Genomic DNA, 22085 nt, shown 5'->3' with positions numbered 1-22085 from the left:
GATATCTCAATATTTAGGGAATCAATAGCATTCCCACCCATGTAACCCACCTTTGGGATCAAGTTACTTCTGATCAAGGGAAGAACATCCACAGGTGCAGCTCAACAACCAGCTTTTACCTCCTGGGTAGGGAGAGGGAATAGAGGGGCAGGGACCCAAAGGGGACTGGAGAAGCTTTGAATCTGTTTGAGAGAGGTAGGTTGATTGCTTTACATGGGAGTATCAGGCCTTTGTTCCAGGTATAGGGGTATCTGCCTGTACTGAAAACAAAATTAAAAAAATAAATAAAATAAAAGCCCTTATTTCGAGGCAGGGGCCCATAGGACCCAGTGTAGGCAGAAGGATGGTGAAAACAACTATACTAGAAGGTAAGTGCAGCTTTCGAGGCATCTGGGGTTCAGCTAATGCTTCAGCTGCGCTGTTTTTCTCCAACCTCTCCATTTGCCAGGAATTAGGTGGTTTCCTCTGCAGGGCCTGGGGTGGACTCCCCTGCCAACTAGGCACTAGGAGGCTTTTCCAGCAGGGAGCAGGAAAAGGCATGCAGGGCCTGAGTTCTCCATTTCAGGAGTGAAGCCCTAGCCTGGGAACCAGTAACAACTAAACCAGACATGTAGTATCTGATATAGAGGTAACAATCAAACAAACCCCAAGGTCTAGCAGTCTGTTTCCATTTCCCCACAAGAAATGTGTCACTTCTTATCTTGTTCTGTGACTTTGGAAGGTATGTTCATTTACTTATGAGGTGATTACTAGTATTACTAATACATACAGCCTAACTGTGAGTTTAATTGGGGATCTTATATGGTGGGGATACAGAGATTCACCAGTGACTCTGAGTCTCAAAAGAGAAGGCCTTGGGGTAAGGGTGAATGAAAGACCTGGCTTGGGTATGGATCTTTTCCCTTTTATCTTTCTCCCTCATCTCTGAGCCAGACAGAACTTTTGGGAATTTTGCAACCCTCAAGGGTCCTACCCCTAACAATCAGCACAGTCACGCCCTCTAGTGACCTCAATGGAGACACCTTTGTCAGAACTCCTCATACATTCATTCCATAGCCCAGCTCTGGTACTAGTGCTAATCCTTGTGCAGCTTTTAGCCTCTGTGGAGAAGGGCTCCAGTTCTTTCAATTGGCCTGAAGAAGAAACTCAGGTGCAGCTGTGGCTTCTTGTAGGCCTATCTCATATATGGATGGGGCTGGGAATTGAGAGAAGGAGCCATCCCCTCCACCTCCAATGCCCAGTTTCCTTCTTAGAGGCTGAAAAAGGCTCCAGAATTATTTCAGAAGCTGAAGGAATCAGCAGCTGTGAGATGACTTTAGAATGTTTCCCACCCTAGTGGAGCTTGTTGAGAAGGAAAATGGAAATGGATGTGGCCACTTGGAGTTGAGGAATGCCCAGCAGTGCCAGGTCTTCAGGAAGTTCAGGTATCATCAGAACCCACCTGAATTCCCTATAATCTCTCAGTTTTCCATGGTATACTGGACTATACCACCTCCATTAAATATGCAAATATTTTACATCTGTCATACTTGATTTAGTCCTCCCAATGCTTATCCAAGGTAACGAGGGTAGGTCTGGTGTTTGGGGGGTTGGATGAGGGAGTAGTAATAGGTGGGGAAAGAGATTTCCGTTCCCCCACAATGCTTCTCTTGGCAGGTTTTCCCCAAGAAAGAGCAGCTGAGTCCTTGCATCTTGTGACAGCTGGTATACCCAGCCCTGAGTTCCTCGGAGTTGAAGGCACCCTGGTCCCTTCTCATGGGCAGCATCCACCCATGCTAAGGTCCAGCAGCGGTGGTGGTGTGAGGTGAGTAATGGATTCCAGGGCAGGGAGTTAGGGATCTCTAAGCCAAGGTAAATGCCACCTTTTCACCAGAGCTCCCACTTAGGAAGCTTTCACTGGAGACCCCAATTAGGCCTCATCAGCCAGGCCCCATGGCATGGCCCCTTCTTTTTGTACAGCTTCCCTTGGTTTCTTGGTTCCCCCATCTTTAATATGAGAATGGCACTCTTGACCTACATACTAGCGAGAGTAGTAGAAATAAAACAGTTACTAGCAAATCCTTCATTAATGTCAGGCTCTATCTAAGAGCTTTAGTGTAACACAGACCTGCTTCCCATCAAGCTTTCATTTATTTTCCCCCTGCTTTCCTGATGCTGAAGTTGCAATGCAGCTACATGCCACAAATTTACCAATTGGTACCTATAACTTTGACTACCTCACTACCTCAAAACTTTAATTTCACCTGCTTATTTAAAGTGTAACTTCCAACCCAATCATCCTAACTTCTTAACTTAAACCTTCCAGAACCTTCTTTCTTCCTTCCCATCCAAACAAGGAATATTTCCTTCTTCTGCTCTCCAACAACGCTTGAGAGAAGGTAGAGCAGTTAGTATATACATTTAATAATTCATTTAATAACTCATTCTGGCATGTAGTATAGTTCATTCTTCTCTACTGTCTAAAATAATTCTTGCATGGCTTCTGCAGTATTCATCTTGGCAGGTAAACTATGCTTTAAGCTCTTCAAGGGTAGAGACTAGATCTCACAGGTTTCTAGTCTCTCACAAGTGCCTGACAGCTCCCCAGCAGCTTTTTAATTTGGGCTTCTCTCTCTTCCTCTCTACTTCTTTTGGGTTTATTGGCCTGACTCTCTGATGATCTCCCTGTCTCTTTACCGCTCAAGTATCTGTTATAGCTTCATCTGTTATGGCTTCTCCATCTGGTCTTCTTTTGCTATGTGCTGCAGTCCAGGCACCTGTTTGTATCTTACTGTCTCTTTGCTTTTCTATCTGTTCTTCTGTCTGTCTTTTGTCAGTTACTTACGCATCTCTCATATTGCCCAAGTCAAAAACAAACGACCAAAATAAAAATAAAAACCCAAGAGAAAAACAAACTAAACAAAAAACAAAGAATATGCAATCCAATTCCCTTTCAAACTGAGCCTGTCCTGAGCCTAAAGAACAAAGGAAAACTGTGGCTCAGCGACAGGTGTTTATGTGATGCCTTCTCATGAAGGGGAAGCTCCAGAGTTTCAGCTGTGAAATGAAAGGTATGAAATTACAGCCTTGGTGATATTGATGCATTAAACTTTCTAGAGATGCTCTGGTAGAGGATCCTCTGCAGATCTTGAACAACAGAAGGTAACTAGAACTGGCTAAAATAAGAAGGGTATTTTATGACAGCTGCAATAATAATGCATTTATTGAGTAGCTACAGTTTCTAGCACTATACTACACATTTTACTTTCATGAGTCAATTTGATTCTACAGTAACTCTACAAAGTAGTATGTTTTTCTAATAGTTACTATATTTCTTTCTTATTATAAAAGTGCTGTTATCTCAAAGTACGTATTATTATCGTCACTGTTTTACCCATGAGGAGACAGAAGTTGAGATGTGCTATGTAACTTTCTGTAACTGAACACATATGACTTTGGGAGGAGATTCTTCCTAGAGAATTCCCCAGAATCCCAAATTATGTTGTTACCTTTCAGTGCTCATACACACTCTCACAAGCACACTTGCTTACTTGTAAATTCACATTTGATTCTTTGACTCACACTTTTCACACTGAACACATTCATAATGATGATCACTGTTATTCCTTCACCTTCACACACAATCATATTTATAAACCCACTATGTACAGGCAAATTCTTACTGCTTCATTTATATTTATAGATTCATATTTTCATGCTGATACACATTCACACTTGCCATATATACTATCTCATGTTCTCACTCACTCATACCTTTATGTTTTCTTAAATTCTGATATACAGTCATCCTTAAGTCTAAAATTCCTACACAATTATACATATTCTATGCACAAATACATACTGACTTTCTCTGCTTATTTCTCATAGATATACATATGTTCAATTTCTATCACTCCAACACATTTGCACTATCACTATTTCCTCCTCATATAAACAATTTATAACTCATCACAGTGATACATACATGTGCGTGCATACCCATATGTTCACATTTATACTTGCTGACACCTATAAAAACAACCCCACCCATTAAACCTTTATACTTTATTACATACTCTTATATACTCAGCACTGACACAATATTCCTATCCTGTCACATTTACTCATAATCACACTTACACAAAGAAACTTGTTTTATTACATATTATTTGGTTACATATTCACATTCCTATTCTCACTGAGGCATAATTGCACTCTTCACCAAACTCAGCATATATAATCACAAACACACTCACTTTCATAAGTTCAGCCATTTTCACGGAGACACATACCCCTACCCTCACACTCATACACAATTACATACACACAATTGCAGTCACCTTAATTCACAATCATACATACATATGGTCACTCACATTCAGTACCCACAAAAATTAACATTCACACACAGTTACACTGCACACACAGGCTTACATACTTACATTTTCACATATTCTCACATTCAGAACTGCACACTTAAAATCATACCCTTCCACACATCCTCGTGTCGGCACAGTCATACTTCCTGACACTCATGTCCATTCACATGTACACTCTCTCATACACCAATTCACATTTGTATATCACACATATTTACACTGGCACAATCACACTTTCCACACACTTACATTCTTATACATTCCTGGTCTCACACTGACACACCCTTACTCACCTTGGTATGTACATTCTCACCATTACACATGAGTGACATGAATAGTCAATGACTCCATTTACCTTGGCATACACTAGAGCAACCCACGCAATTCAGTGTCACAATAAACTTACAAGAATAAATATAAACACTCACACAGATGTAGTCCACATAGACTGATCCTTACTCAGACTCACAGTCATCCTGTCATATCCTCCCTTACACTGATACACTTGCTCACACTGACTCACACAGTCACTGATGCATAAATCACTGATTCTCATTTGACACACTCTCCTGAACTTCCACTGACTCTTACCGGGACTCTCAGATGGACACATCAACTCTGATACATACTCTCACTCCATCACTGAGATGATCCCACTGACCCACTTTTATTCAAAAATGCTTATAGTGACCTACACTCTCATTCACACACCCATATATATTTTGCCAAACTCTTATACATGCCCCATACTGATATTGCCACATTCACATGCTTTTCACTGACACACACTCTGTAATACACCCAATTACAGGTAATCCTACCTAATAAAAGAGTAATATGCAAATTAACCATCACTCTGCTACACCCACCAGCCATGCCCACCAGCCAATCAGAGTGGGTATACAAATTAACCCAAACCAAAATGGCTGCAGCCACAGAGAGCAGTTGAGAGGCTTGGGTTTCCCAGGAAATAGAGGAAGCCAAACTTTCCACACATCCTGGCCAGCCCAGGCCTCCACTCAAGGATACAAAGTTTCAATTATAGAAGATAAATCCTAAGAAAAATGGTGGCAGCCACAGAGCTGGAGAGGATAGGCTAGGGTTGCCCCCAGCAATGGAGAAAGCCAAGCTTTCAACCTGCCCTGGCCAGCCTAGGCCTCCACTCAAGGATACAAAGTTTCAATTATAGAAGGTAAACAAATCCAAACAGATATGGCAGCAGCCATGGAGCAAGCAGGAGGCTTGGCTTTGCTCCAGGCTGCAAAGTTTCAATTGTAGAAGGTAAATAAATTCCAGATACCAGGGCCTCTGCTTGGGTCACCAGGGGGTGTGGCCCACCTGCAATCCACCACAGGCCCCTAGCCCAGGCCACCCCACACCCCAAGGGAACCCCCACTCTGATCTGGGACACTCTTCAGGGTAAACCAGCTGGCCCCCACCCATGCACCAGGCCTCTAGCCTATCTAATAAAAGAATAATATGCAGATTGACCATCACTCCAACACACAAGATCAAGATAGCTGCCCCCATGTGGTCAAAGATCCTGCCCCCATGTGGACACAAGATGGCCACCACAAGATGGCCAGCAGGGGAGAGCAGTTGGGAGGCATTGGGCCTGCAAGGGAGAGCAGTTGAGAGGGACCAGTTCTGCAAGGGAGGGCAGTTGGAGGTAATCAACGCTGCAGTGGAGGGTAGTTATGGGTGACCAGGCCAGCAGAAGAGGGAAGTTGGGGGCAAACAGGCTGGCAGAGGAACAATTAGACATCAATCAGGCTGGCATAGGAGTGGTTAGGGGGTGATCAGGCTGGTAGGCAGAAGTGGTTAGGGGCAATCAGGAAGGCAGGAAGGCCAGCAGTTGGGAGCCAGCAGTCCTGGATTGTGAGAGGGATGTCCGACTGCCCTTTTAGACCAGATCCCAGCCTTTGACCACATGGGGGCAGCTATCTTGACCACATATGGGATCGGGTCTAAACAGGCAATTGAACAACCCTCTTAGGAGGGGTCCCAGATTGGAGAGAGTGCAAGCTGGGTTGAGGGACACCCCCCAACCTGTGCATGAATTTTGTGCATCAGGCCTCTAGTACTTTATAATCACAGTTGTCACTCTTTTTTCCTACTTGCACTATTATTATCCTTCTCCCTGCTAAAAGGCTTCCCAATAACCTGTGGCCAATGACAAAGAATGGGAACTAGATCTTTCCTGAGCAGAAAGGAGTGAAATTTATGTATAGGTTTTAAAAGAGAAAGCAGAAACACACATATCAAGTTTTATATCATTTTGCAAGTTTCCTCTTACAGAAATCATCTCTAATAGAACCTTACTCAGTACTATCCAAAAGAGGTTGGGATTTAGATGGTTTTTTTTTTTTTTTTTTTTTTTTTGTTGTTTTTTTTAAGGAGTTTATAACTAAACTTGCTACCTCATCTCTCTTCCAAGGGGAGGGAAAGGTGAAGAATGTGTTTCTTTATGTACTCAATGTTTTCCTATTCTAAAGTGTGTCTCCAATTTGTGTTTATGCTCTGAAATTACCTGTGGATTATACTCATGGAAGAACAGTCCTACTACAAGCAGGCACCTCTGATATAGCAGGTCTATTTTTAATTCTTTAACCCAGGAACATGAAATTAAAGAAAGAGAAAGAAAAGATGATAGCAAGATGATAAAATAAATTTTATTGTGCATGTGCATCCACAGACCCCACTGGAATTTGAACAGCTGTAACTAACAAGTTAACAGAGAAAATTTATCAAGAATCTTGGATAAAGACAAACTAAAAAACTTCCTTGAACTCCAGACAGACTGTAGATTTCCCTGTAAGAGAAAAAGAAGCACAAAATCCAGGAGTGAACTAGTAGACCAGAAGACTTGTGCCAGAGCCATGTGCCCTCCCAGTTCCCTAGTAGAGATTTGGAAACATGAAAGCTCCTTGTAGCAATCTCCTTAGCCCTTGGATTCTGCTGTAGTCTCTCAATAACAATGAGTACAAAATAGGACTAATCCACTATGTGATATGGGTTTTGGCATACCCTGTGGAAATGCTTATACTCCGGAATAGCACCTACCACCCCAAACATCTGGCATTAGATTGAAAATGTATTTGATAACAGACACCACATCATCTTACTTAGTTTGGATTCCCAATGCCAATTATAATGTCAGACCCAGAGCAGGTACTTGTAAAGATAAGTTAATAAACTGAAAGGGTTATGTGGACAGCAACATGTTGTCATGACAGGTGCAGTGCGTCTCTTCCTCATTCTTAGAATTCCAATGGCATTACCAGTATAGACGGACACTCTTCAATAGTCTTCACATAGTGCTAGGCCCAGATGAAGATTCAAATGGGTGAAAGAAACATACTCTGCCCTTGAGTTATTTCATTTGAGTAAGAAAGATGAAGTCACTGTGAAACAGTAGAATAAGACAACAGTCTTGAAATTTGGTATTAGAAAAATCATCATGTAATTCAGTGACCTTCAGGCTCCAAAGGGCTTGAGGGCCAATAAGTTGTTGAGAACAGCAGTCAAAATATAAGTAAATCACTTCCCAAAGCAATGTTCCTTGTAGACATCTTGCTAAGCCCAGGGCTGTGCCATCTTTACAGGAAATTCTGTAAAATATCCCTTTGTCACTATGCTTAAGGTAGAGGAATTAAAATGAACTACAGACCTTGATGAAAATTTTGTACCTACATGAGGAAACAGTTTAGAGAGTAGCATGGCCAATTTACATTTGATTGTTTCCGTTGATATACCAAGATTAACCAAAAATAATTTATATAATTTACAGGATTGGCTGAATTTTAGGAAGGGAAAATGCACCTGCCTGAATTCACTTGAATGCAGTGAAAAGTGCTAAGTGGTGACACACACCCCTTTGTATTTATATATTTTATACTTTTCAAAACATTTAATAACTCATTCATCCATTATGATAGTGACATTAAGAACCTCACTTCTTAGCTATGTAACTTTGTTTGAGTCAATTATTTATCCCCCCTAATTCTCAATTTCCTCATATGTAAAGTGAGCATGACACCAATAACATCTACATTATATATATATATATATATATATATATATATATATATATATATATGCCTAATATGCAAAGTGTCTCCTTGGGAGTTCCACTGGGAGACTGGGAATTCAATCACTTGTTATGATATGTGCTGACCACTAGGGGTCAGTATGGAACATGGCAAGCGACCAAGGGTGGCAGTGGACCAGCAGGGCAGTGGAGGTGGCAGTGGCAGGTTGCTGAGGAAGTGAGGGACGGAGGAGGTGGGAAGGTGGGGGGGAGGGAGCACCATGCATGCAGTGGCAGCATGTGGGCTGGCATTGAGGGAAGGCAGAGGCGTAGAGGCAGGGAGTCGGGGAATCTGATTGGCCCTGATCACTGGCCAGATCTACCCATTCATGAGTTTTGTGCACTGGGCCTCTAGTTGAGTTATAATGAGGATGAAATTAGATACATTTATGAAAACATTTAGCACAATGTCTGGCCTATAGTAAGTGATCTTCAAATTATATATCTTAGTTTTATCCTTACCACACTCTTTAAGATAGGTGCCTTCAAAGGGATATAATCTTATGATAACAGAGAGACAGTATGGCTCTTTGCAGCCAAAGACCCCGTTTTTATAGCACGTGTTCCTTTAACTATTTTTGCTTAACCAAAAGCTAGGAGTCAGTGCTCATTCCCACATAGGAAGATGAATGAAAAACAGCATTAACCCAGGGGATTTCCTCAATTCCTTTCATTTTATTACATGTTTATCTGGCCTTTGCAGCAATGTTTCTTGTTAATTTAAATGTCCCCTTTAGTTCTCCAATGTTCCTCTTAAAATAGTGAAGCTCTCACTGTTGTCACCTTAATTTGCTGATACAGAAAATTGAGAGGATGAATAGAAGAGACTGCTGATGCTGGTAGTGGTACCATTCACCATCAAAAGTCAAGGCATGTGTATGATTCTGTTCCTGCTGCTAGAGTAAGCATGTCATACTCAAAGGCTAACATGGGCAAAATAAACAAGGTTTAAGTTTATGTGCACCCCCAAAAAAACAAAACCTTCAATTTTTATAGAAATGTAGGTTTATTTCCATAGAGATATGCTGAATAAAAAGGGCTGAAATAAATGAGTAATTGTTATCATAAAATAATAGAACATTTTAATAAAAATTAATATTTTTTATTGAAAATTAACTTACCAGACACGGAATAACTGCACAAATTAATAAGCATAATGCAAATAAACCTACTTTTCTTGTTTTCTGAAAGCAAAATATTTCCTGTTGCACACAACAAACAAGTCAGTCCAAGACTAATGACATGGTAATCGGCTGCTAAACTATTCACTGCTAGTATTAGTGGAGAGAAATTATGTGCCTGTGCATAAGGCACATAAGGGGAATGAATGCAACATGATTATAGTAATCAGTCATTAGCGAACGTTGTAGTTCGTTATTAATAGTTATGTATAACAGGATATTGTAAAAATTAAGTTATATTTTTTATTAAAATGTTTCTTATATTGTTATATTTTCTGGGCTGCAAAAATATTCATTGTGAGCCAGGAGTCTGACAAGCTCATGCTAGAATAATGCCAAATGTTTGGAGTCTGGGACATGCATTGTGAAATGGCTCAATGGAGAGCTGGACAAATGGACTAAAGATATTAAACTAACAAGTTGAACCTTACTCCCATGCTGATGGTCTCCAAATTAATGTCATATTGCCAAAAATAAAACATGTTGGAACTGCTGTTATTATATTTGTATTTGCTGTATTAATATTACTTTATTTATTGAGAGGAATAGATTTATATTTTCCACCACATGTGAATTGACATTTCCTTCAGTTTTTCATTACTTGCTATGTAATTTTATTACTCTCAAAAACAAGATGCTTATATACATATTTGTTTTGCTTCCCACTAGATACTTTTACTGAGATATCAAATATTTTTCCATGATTATACTCTCTTCTTTGTATATTGATTTATACAAAACTTACATATTTGCAGTCCATTTTGCATTACTTACTCTTTATAGAATATTTATTCTTGTTTGCTGAGTCTATGAATTTTCTATAAAACTTATATGTGCAGTCCTATTGGCCAAAAGCAGAATAATGTGCTCTTATTATACTCTTGGGAATATTATCATATTACTGGTGATCCAATGACTGATAATACAAGTGGCCTCCAGGATAATTATATTTGTTATCATCACATTGACTTCATTGTTGTTTCTGATAATCCCATTTTATGCTACTTATTTATGCTCATCTCAAAATAACAACAACAAAAAATAAACCACACACACACACAACAACAACAAAAACCAAAAATCAAACAAACAGAAACTGAGGCACTATTCTGTTTGGAACCAAAACAAAAACTAAAGGCTATACTGGAGATGTAATGTCCAGCATAGTGACTATAGTTGATAATACTGTATTGTATAATTGAAATTTGCTAAGAGAGAGTAGATCTTGTGTTTTTACTATACCAACAAAAAAGGTAATTTGTAAGGTAATGGATGTGTGAATTAGCTTGATTGTGGGAATTACTTCACAATGTGTACAAATATACCATCACATTGTACACCTTAAATATATATATATATATATATATATATATATATATATATATATATATAATTTTCATTTGTCAATTATACCTCAATAAAGCTGATAATCACCTAAAGACTAAAAAAAATAAATAAATAAAACCTTTAGGTCTACCAAACTCCTCTGGGGATCATAGGATAGATATATATTTCCACCCAGATTTTCAATTAGAGTCCTGAGATCAATTCATCACACTATGCCTAGCATCCTTTCCATGTTTGGCCAATGTCCAAAATAGAGGTCTCTCTTGAAATCTAGCTTTTCCTGTCTTTCTATTTCCATACTGTTTTTGCTTATTGTCTCCTGTTTCATTTTCTCAGTGTTATTTATTTTCAAAATTATTTCCATGTTGCTACAAGGAGAATTCCACTCCATGGGGGAAAAAGTCCCCAAGTCTTCAACCTTATGCATCTGCTACATAGTCACCTGAGTAATACTTCTGAAATTCTAAGCTAATCTAGCTATTCTACTATTTGAAACTCCATCTGTATAAGAAGAGTCCAAACCTCAAAGAAAGGCTTAGAAGACCCTTCTTCATTTTGTCTCTACTGATCTTATATTTTTTCCATCCATTCTCTTTGCCATAGTCACACCAAGTTTTCTGCAGTTCCTCTAATATACTACATTGTCTAAAATATCCCATGGGTCCTAACAACTGCTATTCCTTGCACCTAAAGAATGCGCTCCCCATGGTTTGGTTACTTGTTCTTCCTAATTCAGCTTAAGTGTATTTCCTCTGTAAAGTCTCCTTCCTCAGGCTGTTGGGCGTTCCTTTTTCTGTCCTAATTTAGTAGCAACCTGTTGTCATCTTTGCACTGAGCTGCCATGGCCAAAATACATTACATTTTAAATCTCTTCAAGGACAGGGACTGTACCTTGTTCATTTCCCACCCTAGATCCTGCTAAACTCCTACTCATCTTTCAATACCCTAATCAAGTACTATATCCTCTGACTTCTCTGGGTAGCATCAATTGCCCTTCCTTTGCTGCCCTTTCAAAACATCCTCTGTCTTTCTAAGAACAAACTAGACACTGTGTAAATGCTGAATGAATTAGTTCATGCAGGTTTAATGATTTCTTTCAAGATCACAGAATAAGCCAGAAGTGGAGCTAGAATTAGCCATTCTTCTTTTGTTAGAGATATTCTTTTGGTTTTATAAAAGACCTACTAACTAAACATCAACACTGCCCCCAGATTAAAACTTCATAACAAGGTGCAATTTAGTTCTTCTAAGAAAAAGGATTTATTCTAAGAGAAAGGAATTTCTTTTCTCAACTGTCCTGTTCTTAATACAGTTAATTCCCCAAAAGAAGTTTGTCCTGCTCATATATGGATATAGTTATAGCAAATGTTTTTATTTTTGCTTTTTTTAAAACACACACACACACACACACACACACACACACACACACACACACACATATCTATCATGATTGGGTATTTGTTGGTTAGAATATAGTACTTTAAATAATGGCTTACACCAATCTAGTGCTTTCTACTTTTCAAATTCTGGTGATTTCCTACTCATCCTCAATAACTTGCTCAAGTGCTATATCCTCTGATCCCTCTGGGAACATTAGAGACCCTTCTTGCTCTGTCCATCCAAAGCATCCTACCTAGGTTGCATTCACATTCTCTATTGCATGAATGCATGTCTGCTATCCTCACTGAACTGTGAGCTCTTAGAAGAGAGGAACTAGTCCTTATTCACCTCTCTTTGTATATGCCCAGTATCTGACATAATACCTTATATATATATATATATATATATATATATATATATATATATATATATATATATATATATATAAATGTTGGTAGCATGGAGATGGAAGGCAAAGCAATGATGTTATTTAGAACAATATTAAACAATTTTTAATGTATGAAGGTATGGTTATTAACATCAATTTCTCATAATAGGATAGCAATCAGTTAAAGAGTCTTGCTCTTTTCTGAACTGCTGCAGTCTTTTAATTTTTGCACTCTTCAGTTTGCAAAATACATGTCCTTACTTGTTTTGTAGTACATTTTTATCTGTGTACTTAATATACATTTTAGATGGCAGCCAGAGATAAAACCCGTTGCTCAAACATGTAGCTTTACTCAGGGCTGGGTGTCTATTTCTTCACTTCCAGCATTTTGAGTGATGCCTAGCACATAAACTTCAATAAATATTTTTTGTTTGAATAAATGAATACATGCATAGAAAGGTTGCTTAAGATGCACTTGCTTTCAGTTACTATCTGCCTCCTCAAAGGGTAGTAGGTCTAGGATTTGGTCTCAGGATTCTTTGAAATGAAAGCCAACCAGAAATCAGCAAGAAGAAAACATGTAATTAGTTTACTTTTCTGTAAAAAGCTATGTTAGGCTGATGTAAGGTCTTTTCTTTTCATTTTTTTATACAGCTTTATAAGCTACAGACCGTAATTATTAAGCTGGGCAGAAGAATATAGGTATACCTAAGTGATCTTCTAAAGGCCATGCAACTGACTAGTGGCTGACTAACATGATTGTAAGTGCAAGGAATGTACCAGGATCAATCGCAAAGGAGAAAGAATACTCTGACTCTGGCCAGGTAGCTCAGTTGGTTCGAGTGTCATCTTGTACACCAAAAGGTTGAGGTTTCCATTCCCGGTCAGGGCACATACCTAGGTTGCAAGTTCAATCCTCAGTCGGGGCATGTACAGGAGATAAAATTGATGTTTCTCTCTCACATTCATGTTTCTCTCCCACTTCCTCTCTCTAAAATCAATTTTTAAAATATATCCTCACCCTGGCCAGTATCACTTAGTGATTAGAGCATCAGGCTATGCACCAAAGGGTCATGGGTTTGATTCCCAGTCAAGGGCACATACCTGGGTTGCAGGTTTGCTCTCCTGTCCAACAGGGCACATATAGGAGGCAACCAATGGATGTCTCTCTCTCATATCAATGTTTCACTCCCTCTCTCTCTACATGCATTTCACTTTCTCTAAAAAATTAATGGGAAAAATATTATCAGGTGAGTATTAACAATACATATTCATATACATATACACACATCATCATCAGATGAGGATTAAAAAATCAATACTCTGAGATGAACATCATTTGCAGAGTATATATATATATATTAAATACCAAGCTTTCCCCCCCTTTCCCCCCCCCAAAAAAATTGATGGGATGTGTTGTAAGCTATAGTCCAGGCTCCATAGGAATAATTTGGGAATACTAATTGATTCCCTCTCAGGCCTACTGACTTCATCTTTATGCACCAAACTCTGCTTCTGCTTTATCTTCCATTTTCCTACCAGAATACTATATATTGCTTTGAGGTGAGGGCTGGATCCTCTGATTTCAGCCTTGGGGCTTCCCAAGAAACAAAAATAGTTGGGCACATGGCAATATTCTCTTTGTGTGTGTGTCAGCTCTGGGGAAGCAAAACTAATCATATGCTGGATTAAGGATCTACACTAGCATGAACCAATGATAAGCCATATCTTATATAAGTGCACGGTGGCAACTGTAGCCAGGTAGGTAGAAAAATGAGCAGCAAAGGTAATACACTATTTGGTATATCCAACAGGTTGCAAATGAATATATTTATAAGCTGAGAAGAGGAAAACCATGAGAAAGCCAACATGCTCTTAAGGTCATCCTTCGGATTTGTCTTTTGGTTTCTAGAAGATCTTTCTTTGGGTGGAATAATCTTTTCTTAGACCCATTGCCAGTTTTCTTTAAAACACACAAATTTTTCTTTGGTGAAGGTAAGAGGTGGGGAAATTCCTACAATTAAGGCATGGCCAGCTGAAAGTTTATACTCTAACATTTGTGAAATAGGATAGATAGAAAGTAGATCTTGTCATATCCCATTCTATTTTCAGTATTAAAAAGAACCTTTTTTTTTAAGATGGCATTCATTCTTCCTTAGCCATAACTTTTAGGTAAAATGCTAAGATGTACATTCAGCTCTTTTAAAATGTAGGCATGTAAACTTGGGTCAAGGAACAAAAGTTTGGTAAAGAGTTGTTGCATTTTATGCTTTGAGCTCCAGTTCGTAAAGTTGTCTTTTTTTTTTTTTTTTTTTAGAGAAATATGAGCATTGTTAAATTTAACTTATTGGTTTAGAAATAATACCAAGGTCTCAATTGATCCTATATAGCTCTTCTATTCAGACAGGCAGGAAGCACCTTCCTTCTAGAAAGCTGATTTGGGTACAGACAAATTCATACTACAGCAAGGACCTAGAATGATGAGCCATGACACACAGGTGGGAAGATAATGTTCAGACATCTCTATGGCATATAAAAAGCCCTAAAACTTACTGGAATTTAAATTTTAGCATTGGATTTGAAGAAATTTGTGGTTTTTTCACTGGATTGGGTCAGAAAAGAGTATAATTATAACCCATGCATAGTAACAGAGAGCAGCTAGAACCCCAGACACTCAAGACCTTGGTTTACCATATCTGCTCACTTAGGCTGTTAGTCTGCATCTACTGTTTCCATATGAATGCTTTCTAGGTTACTACATTCTGTTTTGAGAACTAGAAAATATTTTATTACTAGATTTTACTTTCCTTACCTTTTCCCCACACATTTCTTTGAGGCATCTTTTAAGGTCCTCACTTTTTCAAGATTAAAAAATGTATACCTCTGCTCTTTCTGCATTTTATTTTCTCTTTGTAAAAGCATCAAGGTTGGAAATGGAAAGCTGAAATCTGTAATAATACATAAATTTGCAAACATAAATACACGTCAGATGATCATTAGCATTTTCTTAGCTTTATCTCATGTAGCCTACATAATAAATAATAAAGTATGGTGCTGCATACATTTATAAGCTTAATAAGTCATTGAAAAAGGAATTATTTGTCCCACATAATATACAGTATGTAGTATATGAGGTCTGGATGCTATGTTTACCTATCAATTTCCTTACTTGCAACCTATCCTTGAAATATGTGACTATGGCTTATTGGATTTAATTAATGACAAGTTGTTGTTCAAAACAATAGAAATCACTGATAAAGATGGTAGCAGAAAGCAGGACTACTGCAGAACTTACTTCATTTGCTTGTGTATATGAAAGGGAACATGAATTTATTCTATGTGAGTGTATGCTTGTATGAATGTCAGTAGTTAGTTATTGTTTGTAGGATCTAAGATTGAAAATAGGCAGCTGTAAAAAGAGCTAGTTACAGTACCTCCCTTGCTTGTCTGGCTGCTTTTGTAAATCTGCCAAACAAGTTGCTCAGCTCCTCCTGATCAAATGATCTTAGAAATGGCTTCCCTCCATTACACACTGTAATGGTATCTCCCAGGCAAGGCTTTCTGAAACAGCACACCCCTGTCTCTGATAGCAGAGTTCCCTTGGTGAGTGCCCCAGAACAGACAAGCTCCAAAACAAGGCCATCTAAGAATTGGTATTACCGGCCAATGAAACCTGTTGGAATTCTCTTAGTAAATCACCTAGCCTTGGGTCTTTGGATGAGAAAAGCAGTTGAAATCAGTAAGTACTATTATGTAGTAGATTTAAGTGAAAAAGCTAGAAGTTTCATATGAATATCTTGGGAAGAAAAAAATATATATATGAAGAGTGTGTGTGTATTTGTGGGTTTACTTGGATACACATTGAATAGGTATTGTGAAAAGGGAATTGAGAAGAGTTTGAAATTCTAGTCTTAGTTTTTTCATTTATTTTGTTACCCTGGGTAAGTCACTAAACCTTTATACATGTTTAATTCATTATGTAGAAAGTGGAGATACTGCTTCATTCTTTATATGCTGGTGTCTGTCTCAAGAGCAAGACATAGTTCTATGGACATTACAAAGTCATGTAGTAAAAATAAATGAGGCAGCTAGACTAGTGCCCATATTTCCAAAGATGCCTTTTTGGCTCAGGCTTGCTTTGAGTAGGCATATAGAATTATATAACTTTATGACAAACTTACTGCAACAAATGCATAGCATGTATAGAGTTCAGTGTCATTACCTCACTTGTGTATTTAATGCCTACTGGGGATAAAACACTGTATTAAGCAGTATGAAAGCGTACTGAGGGGTCTTACCCTCAAGGAGCTTATGATCTAGTGAGGGAAGGATATGTATAATGACTATGTGCAATTTGAAAGAAGATGATAGAAGTTCTCAGTCGGGCTCATCTAGCTGGCTACAGTTAGTGATCAATTTGTCTCTTGTCCATCTAATCTGGGAATGGGAGTATGAGTTTGGAGCTATTAGGAGGCCAAGACTATGCCTTTTCTCTTTCCTGTAAAATTATATGTGTTCTTTCTCTCTATTTTTTAATCATAGCATATTGTGGGAATTAATGTCTAAAAAAATCACTCAAAATCTTTAGATGCAAGTTGCTATAGAAATGCAACATAATGTATTATCTTTCTTTTAAATTAATATACATTGTCCCCTTTATGAAAGGCTAGATAATTACTTTTCTTTCTTTCTTTCTTTCTTTCTTTCTTTCTTTCTTTCTTTCTTTCTTTCTTTCTTTCTTTCTTCCTTCCTTCCTTCCTTCCTTCCTTCCTTTCTTTCTTTCTTTCTTTCTTTCTTTCTTTCTTTCTTTCTCTTTCTTTCCTTCCTTCCTTCCTTCCTTCCTTCCTTCCTTCCTTCCTTCCTTCCTTCCTTCCTTCCTTCCTTCCTTCCTTTTCTGGCAATTAAAACCAGTCTACTACATCTTCTTCCATTGTCAGTCAGTATCTGAGCCAGTTGGTTCAGTGCTAATAATGTGTCCAATATAAAGTGTATTTAATATCTGTGTTGGCTATTTAGCAAAGCAGAGTTTGTTTCCCAATACCAGGCAAAATGGTACCATCTTGAAAACATGTGCTTTTATTTACGGGGATTCCAGAAAAAAACTGGTAGGTAACTATTAGATCCCTTTCCCTGCCACCAAAGTACAATTCATTCTGATAGTAAAAGCAACCTCATCCTCAAATTAAAAAAAAAAAATCCCAGTGTTGATATCATTATTTAAATAGACATTGGCTGACTTTAAATCTATGTTTACTTCATACTTCAAAGTCTGAAAGCCCTCATTAAATCTTCAATTTATCTTGATTCTTGTTATAAAGATTTCTCAAATTGTAGAAATGTGAAATGCCCTCATGTTTTATTACTCTTTTAGACTTAGTGAGAGTTCTTTGACTTGTTTACTTCAATGTTGAGATCCTAAAATCCATCTTATTTCCTATGTGCTCCTGTCAGTTTGGCAGTCATCTCATCAGCTCAGAATGTCTTGCAACCACTTTTTTATGTAGGTATCTCAGAAACATTGTGAAATTCACCCTATTCGATAGAAATTTCCCCTAGGCTACATCTCTTTCCTATGTTAGATCCTCTAGTTTGATATCAAAATGATGTTAAGAATATTGGTGTGCTCACCAATTTGTAGTAATACCCTTGTGTGGCTGGTGGTTTAGGAGCTTTACCTCTGGATTAGTTAGATCATAGTTCTGCATCTGCTGGCCTGGGATTTTGTTTTTGAAAGGAGTCCAGTATTAGTTTGTTTCTCATTGGGAAGATATGCAAATAAACAGTTATTTCGATTTTTAAATCAGAGAAGATAATAGACATGTCAATTGTCTCTGATGGCACCAGATATAATGAAAATAGTTGTTTAGGTTTCTTATAGCTTAATATATGGCCCTGCAAGTTGCAGGGCTAGTATTTCTGGACTCATTTTTACACACCTGAATAGAACACTTGTGGCAAATAGGTATGATTGGCATTTTTGGTTGCTTTCTATTCAACATATGTGCCAGAGTATGAATTTTGGCCACATTAGGGAGAGTATCATTGATTAACTATGTCTCCCTTGGTTTCTGAAATATGCAAATTGGTGATTTTTTTTTAACCTACAGGGCATTCTTTGTCTACCGTGGCACTGCACTGATTAAGATAATGCACTTTGGAGGAATGGTGGAAATTTATTTATAATTCCTAATCATTTAATTTAAAGTCCCATGCATCTTGAGAAAAATAGTCCTCTAAAATTCTTTGCAGGAGATCTTTGTTTCAAAAGCCAAGTCAGTGAAGAGCTGTGTGTATGTGTTTGTACATGGCCCTGTGTATGCATGCCCTCATGCTTTGTGAGGAGAAGGGGAAAGAGAAAGAGAAAAAGGAAGATGAGTGAGGGGGAAAGATGAGTAATCTCTCCTAGTACTCTGGAAATGGGATGTTTAGGCTCCTTAGTTATCATGAGATAAGAGGCTAACTTATTTTTACTGATGAATTTATATTGTTATTACTGAGCACTGGTGAACCTCATTAAGTCCCAGGGGCTGGATTATAAATGTATACAATTCACAGAAGCCATTTGAATTCTCTGTGAAAAACCTATCAATCTGTGAACAGATATAACAGTTTTGATGCTGGTTGTCCATTAAAGTTAGCTGTTTCTCCACAATGCTAAGGGCCAAGTTGTAAAAGTTAAACAAATGGCCCATGTCTAGATCCAATGTGACACTCACTTGTAAGTTCCTGTTTTGTTGCAGAATGGAATGACAGTTAAACTTTAGAGATAAACATTTTTTAATTGGGTTCCTAGAGAATAATGGTGATTTTGTACAATTCTTGAAATAGAACCTACAGCTGACCCAAACAAAATAGTCTCTAACAAGATCTTGGAAATAATGACATCATAGTCATATTGAACCAGCAAGCCATTAAACAGTATGCTTTGTAGAAAGCTATATGAATGAAAGAACCTATTTTGGTAAATAGGCATTGTTTACAAACATAACATAATGGAATCCTCCTTTTTATCTACATTTGTGGAATAGTTGGATATATCTCTCACCTGGGAAACAAATACATTAGCAGTAAGGTTTCCTTACATAATCCTCCCCTTTCACCATGGGTCTTCTAAAAGTGGGCTTTGAAGCATTTGCTTTGAAGTTGGGTTAATGATAACAAGATGCTCCTGCATTATTTTCTTGCCACCAAATCAGAATTATTTGGAACCATTAGAAGAAGATGAAGATAAGTTGTACATTTAAAGGGTAATAAAGAACTGAAGTAATATGAGGATAATTCAAAGAAAACCAAATCTGAAATGCCTAGGTTAAAGGAGTGGTTATTTGGTTCATGCTACATATTCCTGGTGTGCAACTAGACAAAAATTATTCAACTTAATTTTCATGTCTGTAAAATGTTTATTCCAACTCCTCTTATAATCTTCTGATGATTTTAATGGAATTGAAGCAAATTTAATTTACTGGGCAGTAGAAAGTATGCTATCTAAGCTGGGTACTTTGAAGATGCCCATGATATGGACCATATCAAGTGTGTGTGGTAGACATTTTAGTCATGGATTTCTAGTGTAATGTAGGAGAGTATAGTATGAGGGTGTTTTTTTGTTTGTTTGTTTGTTTGTTTGTTTGTTTTTTACAAGTAGCCCTTTTCTCCCAACCTAAAATATACCAGATCAAATAAGGTCAGAATAATCAGGCATCTTGAAAAGAAACAGGGTACTTACCTTGTGAGTCTCTGGCAGAAGCCCTTAATTGGGAACAAAGAAAGCCACTTTGTTAGCCACACCCATTTGTCAAGAACAAAGGAGCTTAGTATTTTAAATTACATAGGTGTCCTAGAATCCTGACTGGTCCAGACTATGAGTTGCTTTATTATGCAAGACCAGCTCTGTATACAATTTTAAAGAGGCCATGCATGTTCCTCTGACTTCTTCATCACACGTTAAGTAATCATTCAGCAGAAAATAGGCATCATCTGAATTTGTTGGCTCCTCTCTTCCTGTGATATATATTTTTTTCAGAAACCTCTCTTTTAGGTGTTTCTATTTAAACTAGAGACCCAGTGCATGAAATTCATGCAGAGGGGTATATGTCCCTCAGCCCACCCTGCACCCTCTCTAATCTGGGACCACTCCAGGGATGTTCAACTGACCTCTCACAATCCAGGACTGCTGGCTCCCAACCACTCACCTGCCTGCCTGCCTGATTTCCCCTAACCACTTCTGCTTACCAGGCTGATCAACCCCTAACCACTCCCCTGCCAGCCTGATGGATACCTAACTGCTCCCCTGCCAGACCAATTGCCCCTAACTGCCCTCCCTGCCAGCCTAGTCACCCTAACTGCCCACCCCTGTAGGCCTGGTTGCCCCTAACTACCCTCTCCTGCCACCCTGTTTGCCCCCAACTGTCATCCGCTGAAGGCCTGGTCCCCCCAACTGCCCTCTTCTGCAGACCTGGTCTCCCCCAACTGCCCTCTGCTGCAAGCCTGGTGTCCCCCCTTCCAAACTACCCTCCCCTGCAGGCCTGCTCCCCCAAAATGCCCTCCCTGCAGGCCTTGTCCCTACAACTGCACATCCCTGCAGTCCTGGTTGCCCCCAACTGACCTTCCCTGCAGGCTAGGTGTGCCAAATTGCCAATCCCTGCAAGCTTGGTCCTTCCCAACTGCCATCCTCTGCAGGCCTGGTCACCCCTAACTGCCTCCCTGCATGCCCAGTCAACCCTAACTGTCCTCCCCTGCAGGCCTGATTTCCCCCAACTGCTCTCCCTTGCAGGCCTAGTCCCTCCTAACTGCCGTTCCCTGCCAGCCATCTTGTTAGCCATCTTGTGTCCACATGGGGATGGCCATCTTATGTGTTAAAGTGTCAGTCAATTTGCATATTGCCTCTTTATTATATAGGATACACAGTTCGTTTGCAATAACTTTAAATTTTCATTATTTTTTTTACTAAAGTTTAATATAATATGAGGTAGATTTTGTATAATTGAACTTTATTTAATAATCTCATATTCAGACATCACTTTTGAACTAAGGAAAAGTTAAACAAAGAACTAAAACCAAAGAAAAAACAGTGCTTTGTTTCTGGTGGCAAATTCTTCTCAGTGACTAAGTTAAAAGCATGAATCTGTCCAAAACAGAATAATGCCACTGATGAAATCAGTCCTTTTTATTTTTTTACTAGAGGCCTGGTGATGAAATTTGTGCATGGGGTGGCTGCTTGCCTTCCTTATTGATCCTAACTGCTTCTGCCTGCCAGCCTGATTGACGTCTAACTGCTCCCCTGCCAACCTGTTTGCCCCCAATTTCCCTCCTCTGCCACCCTGGTCACCCCTAACTGCCCTCCC

General features: G+C 38.7%; 1 protein-coding gene across 3 annotated transcripts in view; it reads left to right on the top strand.

The window, feature by feature from the left end:
* The window catches only part of PAK3 (p21 (RAC1) activated kinase 3), a 385530-nt gene that overhangs the window by 235990 nt on the left and 127455 nt on the right, over positions 1-22085 (top strand). For 2 of the 3 annotated variants that reach the window (XM_036454430.2, XM_036454431.2), the window contains exon 4: positions 1657-1804. The exons of the other annotated variant lie outside the window; for it this stretch is intronic. The gene's annotated coding sequence lies outside the window, so the exon portion shown is untranslated. The remainder of the gene's footprint in view (positions 1-1656; positions 1805-22085) is intronic. 3 annotated transcript variants of the gene reach the window in all.

The sequence above is a fragment of the Pipistrellus kuhlii genome, unplaced genomic scaffold (assembly GCF_014108245.1).
Source record: "Pipistrellus kuhlii isolate mPipKuh1 unplaced genomic scaffold, mPipKuh1.p scaffold_m20_p_29, whole genome shotgun sequence".
Classification (NCBI taxonomy): Eukaryota; Metazoa; Chordata; class Mammalia; order Chiroptera; family Vespertilionidae; genus Pipistrellus; species Pipistrellus kuhlii.
This window is presented reverse-complemented; position numbering and strand designations above follow the sequence as displayed.